Source organism: Arachis duranensis, chromosome 3, assembly GCF_000817695.3.
Source record: "Arachis duranensis cultivar V14167 chromosome 3, aradu.V14167.gnm2.J7QH, whole genome shotgun sequence".
NCBI classification, from domain to species: domain Eukaryota; kingdom Viridiplantae; phylum Streptophyta; class Magnoliopsida; order Fabales; family Fabaceae; genus Arachis; species Arachis duranensis.
Genome location: NC_029774.3, coordinates 86,373,637 through 86,381,889, shown reverse-complemented (window position 1 = coordinate 86,381,889; position 8,253 = coordinate 86,373,637).

Here is an 8,253-nt window from a genome sequence, read left to right as displayed (position 1 = left end):
GCCAGCCATTCCGTGAGATCAAAGTCTTCGTGGTATAGGCTAGAACTGATGGCGGCATTCAAGAGAATCCGGAAGGTCTAACCTTGTCTGTGGTATTCTGAGTAGGATTCAATGATTGAATGACTGTGACGTGCTTCAAACTCCTGAGGGCGGGGCGTTAGTGACAGATGCAGAAGAATCAATGGATTCTATTCCGGCCTGATTGAGAACCGACAGATGGATAGCCGTGCCGTGACAGGGTGCGTTGAACATTTCCACTGAGAGGATGGGAGGTAGCCACTGACAACGGTGAAACCCTTGCTTAAGCTTGCCATGGAAAGGAGTAAGAAGGATTGGATGAAGACAGTAGGAAAGTAGAGAGACGGAAGGGAAGGCATCTTCATACGCTTATCTGAAGTTCCTACCAATGAATTACATAAGTATCTCTATCTCTATCTTTATGTTTTATGCGTTTATCACCATACCTATTTGAGTTTGCCTGACTGAGATTTACAAGGTGACCATAGCTTGCTTCATATGAACAATCTCTGTGGGATCGACCCTTACTCGCGTAAGGTTTATTACTTGGATGACCCAGTACACTTGCTGGTTAGTTGTGCGAAGTTGTGTTTAGGCCATGGTATTGAACATCAAGTTTTTGGTTTCATCACCGGGGATTATTTGAGTTGTGAAAAGTATTTATCACAATTTCGTGCACCAGTACTCCGAGTAGGATTCCGGGATTGAATGACTGTGACGAGCTTCAAATTCCTAAAGGCTGGGCGTTAGTGACAGATGTAAAAGAATCATTGGATTCTATTCCAACCTGATTGAGAACTGACAGATGATTAGCCGTGCTGTGACAGAGCATCTGGACCATTTTCACTGAGAGGATGGGAAGTAGCCATTGACAACGGTGACACCCTACATAGAGCTTGCCATGGAAGGAATTTGCAATTATGTTATTGAGTTGAATATCATATTACAGGGATTCAGAGGACAAAGCATCTCCAAAACCCCAACATATTCGCCATTACTGCATTACAAGTAATTAATTCACGCTCTTTTATTTTTCTAATAATTCAAACTGATAATTTTAATTGAAATCCTGACTAAGAATAATAAAATAAACATAGCTTGCTTCAAACCAATAATCTCCGTGGGATCGACCCTTACTCACATAAGGTATTACTTGGACGACCCAGTGCACTTGCTGGTTAGTTGTGCGGATTGCAAAAGTGTGATTGCAATTTCGTGCACCACACTACCCCCTGAAAAAGGAGGTACTTCCATGCTGAGTACAATACCGAAGCCTCCTCCCTTGGTGAAAACTCATACAGTTTTCCCAGACATCAAACTTAAGCCTGGTGTTAGGCAGTCACCACCCACTAAAGAGGAAGGTCCCAAGAGAAAGATGCATAGGGGATGGAGAAACAATACAACCCCTACCCTAAGAAGCAATGAGAATCAAGCTCAACACACTAAAAGAAATCTTGTTAAGAGGAATTCAAATCTGAGGGCACTAATCTCCTCCTCTTCTCCCATAGAGTCATTTTTGTTAACCAAGTAGAAGAAAAGGAAGAAAGCCAACAATCAAGTGTCAAGCTAGTGACGTTAAAGAAGCGCTTGTTGGGAGGCAACCCAACCATGAGTAGAGTACTTCTGTTCTTATTTCTTCTGTTTACTTTCATTTGAGTTTATTTTAGTTTATTTTTAGAGTTTTTCTTTGTTTTTTAAATGTTTGTGATCATGTGCAGTACTTAGAACAGAGACAAAGACATTAAAAGATGAAGAACAGAACACCATGGAGTAAGTCCCTTGCGGGCGTTGAATGCCAGCTAAGGAGGTAAGAGGGGCGTTCAATGCCCCAAATGGGTAAGAAAGCTGGCGTTGAACGCCACATAGGGAGTCCCTAATGGGCGTTCAACACCCAAAGAGGAGTAGTATTGTTGGCGTTGAACGCCAAGGGAGGAGTCTCTAATGGGTGTTCAATGCCCAAAGAGGAGCAGATGCCTGGCATTGAACACCAAGATTGAGGCCCCCAATGGGCGTCCAATGCCCTATATGGAGTATGAAGCTAGCGTTCAGAGCAAGAGATGGGAGTACAACGCCCATAAGGGGGCAGGAAATTCGATTCCCTAGCCTCTCAAGACCAGTGGATCCCACAGAATCTTCACCTATCCCACCTACCTTACCCTCTATCTCTCCCTCTTTCTTCTTTTTCTACTCTATTATTCCCTTTTTGTTCTTATTTGCTCGAGAAAGAGAAAAGTTCTTAAGTTTGGTGTTGCAAAAGCTTTGCTTTTTGACTTCTACTATCCCTAAGTATGGCACCAAAGACAGGTGAAAACCTCAAGGAAGAAGAAGGGAAAGGCACTTACCTCCACTTTCTTCACCTCATATATCACTTATGCAATTCAGCTGGAATTGTCATAGAAGGAGACATCCCTATTGAGGAGGACAAGCCCATCACTAAAAGAAGGATGGAGTATGTTAGAGAGCCTACACATGCACCTTAACAAGAGCATGTGGAGCCACCTCAACAAGAGATCCCTGAGATGCCTTAAGGGATGTACTTTCCTCCCCAAAACTATTGGGATCAACTTAATACCTCAACAGGGGAGCTAAGTTCAAATGTGGAGCAAATAAGGGTGGAGCATCAAGACCACACCATTATCCTCCATGAAATAAGGGAAGAACAACAGAGGCAAGGAAGAGATATAGGGGAGCTTAAACGCTCCATTGGATTCACTAGAGGGAGTAGTAGCTGCCATCACTAATAAGGTGGTCCCGTTCCCTTAATCACCTTACCTAAATTATTTTTTTCTATTTTCCATTAGGTGTTATATCTTATTGTCTATTTCTAGTGCATGATCATCTTTATTTATGTCTTGAAGCTATGAATTATTCCATGCATCTCTCACCATACTTAAAAGAAAAATTTTATTTGAAAAGAAAAGGGAGATACTTGAATTTTGAGTTATATCATAAGAATAGTTCAATTATCTTGATGTGGTGATATTGCTTTTACTTTATGAATGTATGAATAAACAGTGCATATTTGATGTTGGAGTTAAGAATGTTGGATCTTAAAAGAATGATGAAAAAGGAGAAGTATTATTGGTAATCTAAAAAATCCAAAAAAGATTGATTCTTGAAGCAAGAAAAAGCAACAAAAAAGCAAAAAAAGCAAAAAAAGAAAAAAATATATAAATGCGAGAAAAAGAGAAAAAGTAAAAGAAAAAGGAAAAGCCAATAGCTCTTTAAACCAAAAGGCAAGAGCAAGGGTCCAAGGCTTTGAGCATCAATGGTTAAGAGGGCTTAAAAGAAACAAAATCTTGGCCTAAACAGTTCAAATGAGCTGCTTCCCTAACTATATGCTTATGGTGCGAAGGTGTCAAGTGAAAAGCTTGAGACTGAGCAGTTAAAGTCGTGATCCGTAGCAAAGAGTATGCTTAAGAACTCTAGACACCACTGGCTGGGATTCTAGCAAAGCTAAATCACAATTCGAAAGGGTTCACCCAGTTAAGTGTCTGTGGCATTTATGTATCCGGTGGTAATACTGGAAAATAAAGCACTTAGGGTCACGGACAAGACTCTAAAGAAGCTATGTTCAAGAATAAAAAAGAACTGAACTAGGAGAATCAATAGTATCATCTGGATTCTAAGTTCCTAAAGATGCCAATTATTCGAAGCTTCAAAGGAAAATGAGATGCCAAAACTATTCAGAAGCAAAAAGCTACTAGTCTCGCTCATGTAATTGAAACTAAGCTTCATTGAGTACTCTGAGAATTATTGTATTCTTCTCTTCGTTTTAATCCTACTTTGTTTTTGGTTACTTGGTGACAAGCAACAGTTTAAGTTTGGTGTTCTGATGAGCAGATATTTTATACGCTTTTTGACATCATTTTCATATAGTTTTTGTTATGTTTTGTTTAAGTTTCATTATGTTTTCATAGGCTTTAGTGCAAAATTCATATTTTTTTATTCCACTTTGAGTTTTTGTGTTTTATGATGATTTCAGGTATTTTCTGGTTGAAATTGAGGAGCTTTGGAATAGTCTGAGTCATAGACAGAGAAAGGACTACATATGTTGTCAGATTCTGATCTACGTGCAATTGAAGGTTCATTTTTGGAGCTACAGAAGTCCAAATGGCATAATCTCAACGGCATTGGAAAGCTAACATTCAGGGCTTTCCAGCAATATATAATAGTCTAGACTTTTCTCTGGAAATAAAGGTCCAAAATTGGCTTTCAACGCTAGTTCTTCACCCTCTTCCTGGCGTTGGATGCCCAAAAGGGAGCAGCTGGCGTCCAACGCCCAAAATAGTGTCCAAAGCTGCATTCAATGCCTAAGAAGGGTACTAACTCGTGGAGTTACCCTTAGCTCAGCACAAACACTCAGCAGGTGGGCCCAGGAAGTGGATTTTCGCACTACAAGACTAGTCTATCTTATTTCTGTAATTCTTAGTTATCAGATTAGTATATATTGAACAAGGATCACCCTTGTTCAGGACCTTTATGCCATATTTTTGAATACATTACTTTTCTGTACAGTATGAGTCACTAACCTCCTAGGTTAAGGTTAGGAACTTTGCTGATTCTTATGGATAAATAATATCACTATTCTATTTCAATCTATGCTTGATTCTATTCTAAGATGTATCTTCGTCCTTCATACTAATGGATTGAGAGCGTAACTTGACCGTCATCCCTATTCACATGGGTTTTTGTGAGTCTTTGACGGGATAATATACAACCACAAGCTTGATTATACATCTCTTAGACGGCTAATGCACAACTTCGATGGGGACTTCCCAAGACATCAGTTCAGCCAAGGTAGGGGGGATTAGGGCCTTTGTGGTATAGGTTAGAATCAAAGGAGCAGCATTTTCTGATCTGAAAGATCCGGCCTTGTCTGTGACATTTTGAGTAGGATCACCAAGGGAATGGACTGCTAGAGCTTCACCCCCGTTCAGATTGGATGACCGCTGACCTGGCGTTTGTTCTGAAGCAGAGGAGATTAATGACCGCTGACCCGGCTTTAATCATATACAGCTTGCCATGGAACGAATCAATCAGAAGTTGGAGTAGATGGTGAGAAAAGTTTATCTAGAAGGAAGAAGCATCTCCGAAGCCTTAACCGTTCTATCATCACTGATTTCACACCTATCAAGTATCGTTTTATTTATTTATTTATTCTTTTTTATGCGTTTTTCCACAAAAAATCATATTTTCTATCCACCTGATTAAGATCTACAAGGTATCCATTGCTTGTTCAAACCAACAATCCTCGTGGGATCGACCCTCACTCACCTGAGGTATTACTTGGACGATCCGGTGCACTTGCCGGTCTATCTGTGTGAATATTACGGAGCCAGTTTCGCACACTAGGCACCTTAACCAATTGGACTTCTTTTCTATAGAGCTTCTTAATGCTAACATCATCAAAACGAATTGGAGTAACCGAAAAAGTCAAATTTTCCTTCAACTGATGGTCTCGGGCTCCAATACATGAGTCGTTTCTGGAGTATATTTTCGAGGTTGTGAAACATGAAACACGTCATGCAAGTTCAAAAGATTTGGTGGCAAACTTGATATGCCACAGAACCAATCTTCTTCAAGATCTCAATGGCCCTATGTATCGAGGATTCAAATTTTTTGCCTTAATTTCTCTTCCAATGTCTGTTGTGGGAGTAACTCTCATGAATACATGTTCACCCTCTTCAAACTATAACAGCTTTCTCCGTCGATCCGCATAACTTTTCTCTCAACCTTTTCGTAGTGAGGATTCTGGTTCTAACTCTCTTGATTTTCTCTATCATCTCAAATATCAATTCAGGACCTAGCACACTTGATTCTCCAGTTTCATACCAACATAAAGGTGATTGGCACTTCTGTCCATACAAGACTTCATAAGGAGCCATTCCTATGCTCGCATGATAACTGTTGTTATAGGCAAACTCCACTAATGGAATATACCTATCCCAACTTCCGGGTTGATCCAACACGTACGCTCTTGGTGTGGAATTCGAAGTCCACAAACTAACCAACAAGTGCACCGGGTCGTACCAAGTAATACCTCATGTGAGTGAGGGTCGATCCCACGAGGATTGATGGACTGAGCAACAATAGTTGAATGAATCACTTAGGGTGTGTTTGGTTTTACGTTGGAGCTTCATGTTTGGCAACGATTTTCTCATCTAAACGCAGAAGTGATTTCTATCTTCAACCCGCGTTTATCAAAAGCTACAAATTCTAGATTTTCCATTCACTTTTTTCCCATTGAACTGGAATTTATGTTCTATGTACCAATTATGTCCTTCATTATTCATATGTTGTTGTTTTTTATAATATTTTTTAATACTCTCTTATGCATTTTATTATCTTTTATAAAACTTCTATTATTTTTTATTTATATGAGTTCTTTTTTACTATTATTGTTATTTCTTTTTTGTATGAAATATTTTTTTGCTTTGTATTATGATTCTATTAATCCTATTAAAATACTAAAGTGTACTGAGAGTACTAAAAAAATATTAAAATTTATTTAAATATCTAAAATAAAATTATAAGATACATAAAATAATTATTTAAATTTGTGTCCTTTTCTGTAATTTTTCATCTAAAAGTGATTTTGAATAATATAATCCAAAAAATATTTAATTTACTATAATCCATTTTGAATAAAAATTACCAAACATAAACCACGTTAATACTAACTCACTTTTGATCAAAATTAGTTTTATACAAATCTCTGTTTGCAAATGTTAATCCAAACACAAACTTAGTCAGGCAAGCAGAAAGTGGTGTTTTGAGGTTTAAAAGTATTAAACAGTAATTCGAAGAGTAAAGAATACAAATAGTGGATTTGGTGTGAAACGTATGTGAGAAAACAGTTAAGATTTTGGAGTTATTTATTCGTCTGGATTAATTTTTCTTACCAACTATTTTAATCATGTAAGATTCATTTCATGGCAAACTATAATTGACTAAACCCTAATTTTTTAGTGATTTAGTGTCCTCTAACCTAATTATCTGCCAATGTCTTGGTCACTTAATATAGATTAGAGGGTTATGTTCAATTCTGGTTTATTAGCCACAAAAATCCTAATTACCCAAATATAAGAGGATTATAAATCACGTATTATCCCATTAAGTCCAGGTAACTAGCAATTTAGGAGGAAGTTATCTTCAAGCTGGTATTCAAGTGAGATAACTCTTACGAAAATCAAAGGAATGCATATAGAATAAGGGTTTTTCTTCCAATATACACAGATTCATAAGATGAAGAACGATAGTAATCCTTGAAACTGAAACAATACATAAATTAAAATGGAATAATAATAGTCTTAATCCAAATAAATAAACAGAGCTCCTAAACTTAACCAAATAGGTTTAGTGGCTCATGACTCAGAGAGAAAACTAGGGTTTAGAAAATGTGAAAGTGCGTCAGAGAGAAGATCCCCCGAAAGGCTAAATCTGTAGAACCTATGCACAATTACTCAAGAGGGGGGGTGAATTGAGTATAGCAACAACAATGAATCTTTTTACGAAAGTTAAAGACAATATACAAAAGTGTTATTGTACTAGTATTTTTCCAAGAGCTTAACTCAATTGCTAAGCATTTAAAAGGAGCTTTTACTTTCCAATAGACACCAACTCAAATAAATTGATCAAGCTTTTCACCAATCGGACTTAAGCCACTCCTTAAGTACTTACGAAGCTACTTTTCGATCACAATTTATTTGCTCAAAGGTAAAAGGCAATAATATTGAAGAGATGAGTTTGGAGAGATGCAAACGCTATTTAGAGTGGTTCGGCACAATCCTTGTCCTACGTCCACTTTCTTTCTCAATCGCAATTGAGAAGTTCCACTATTCCCAAGCTTCAAGGTGCTCGCGCAAAACCTTTTACAATCCGAGTCCTTAGTTTCTAACACCTCACGGTATATGATCACCACTAGTATACTAACCCACTCCACTTAGAGATACCTTCTCTAAGATTTGCCTTGAGTACTTAGTATACCTCTTTGGTATCCTCACCGACTATAGTGTTTATAACTCTTGACTCAACCTTGGAGATCACACTCCAAATTACAAAGTGTACAAGAAAACAATTCTCAAAGAATTGTTGAGATGAAATGAGTACTCTCTAGAAAAGTGTATGATTACAAGTTTAGCACTATTGAACCAATTGATATTACTCTCTCAAATTGTGTATTATAACACCTTAAAAAAAATGTAGAATGAAAGAATATGAACAAGATAGTTT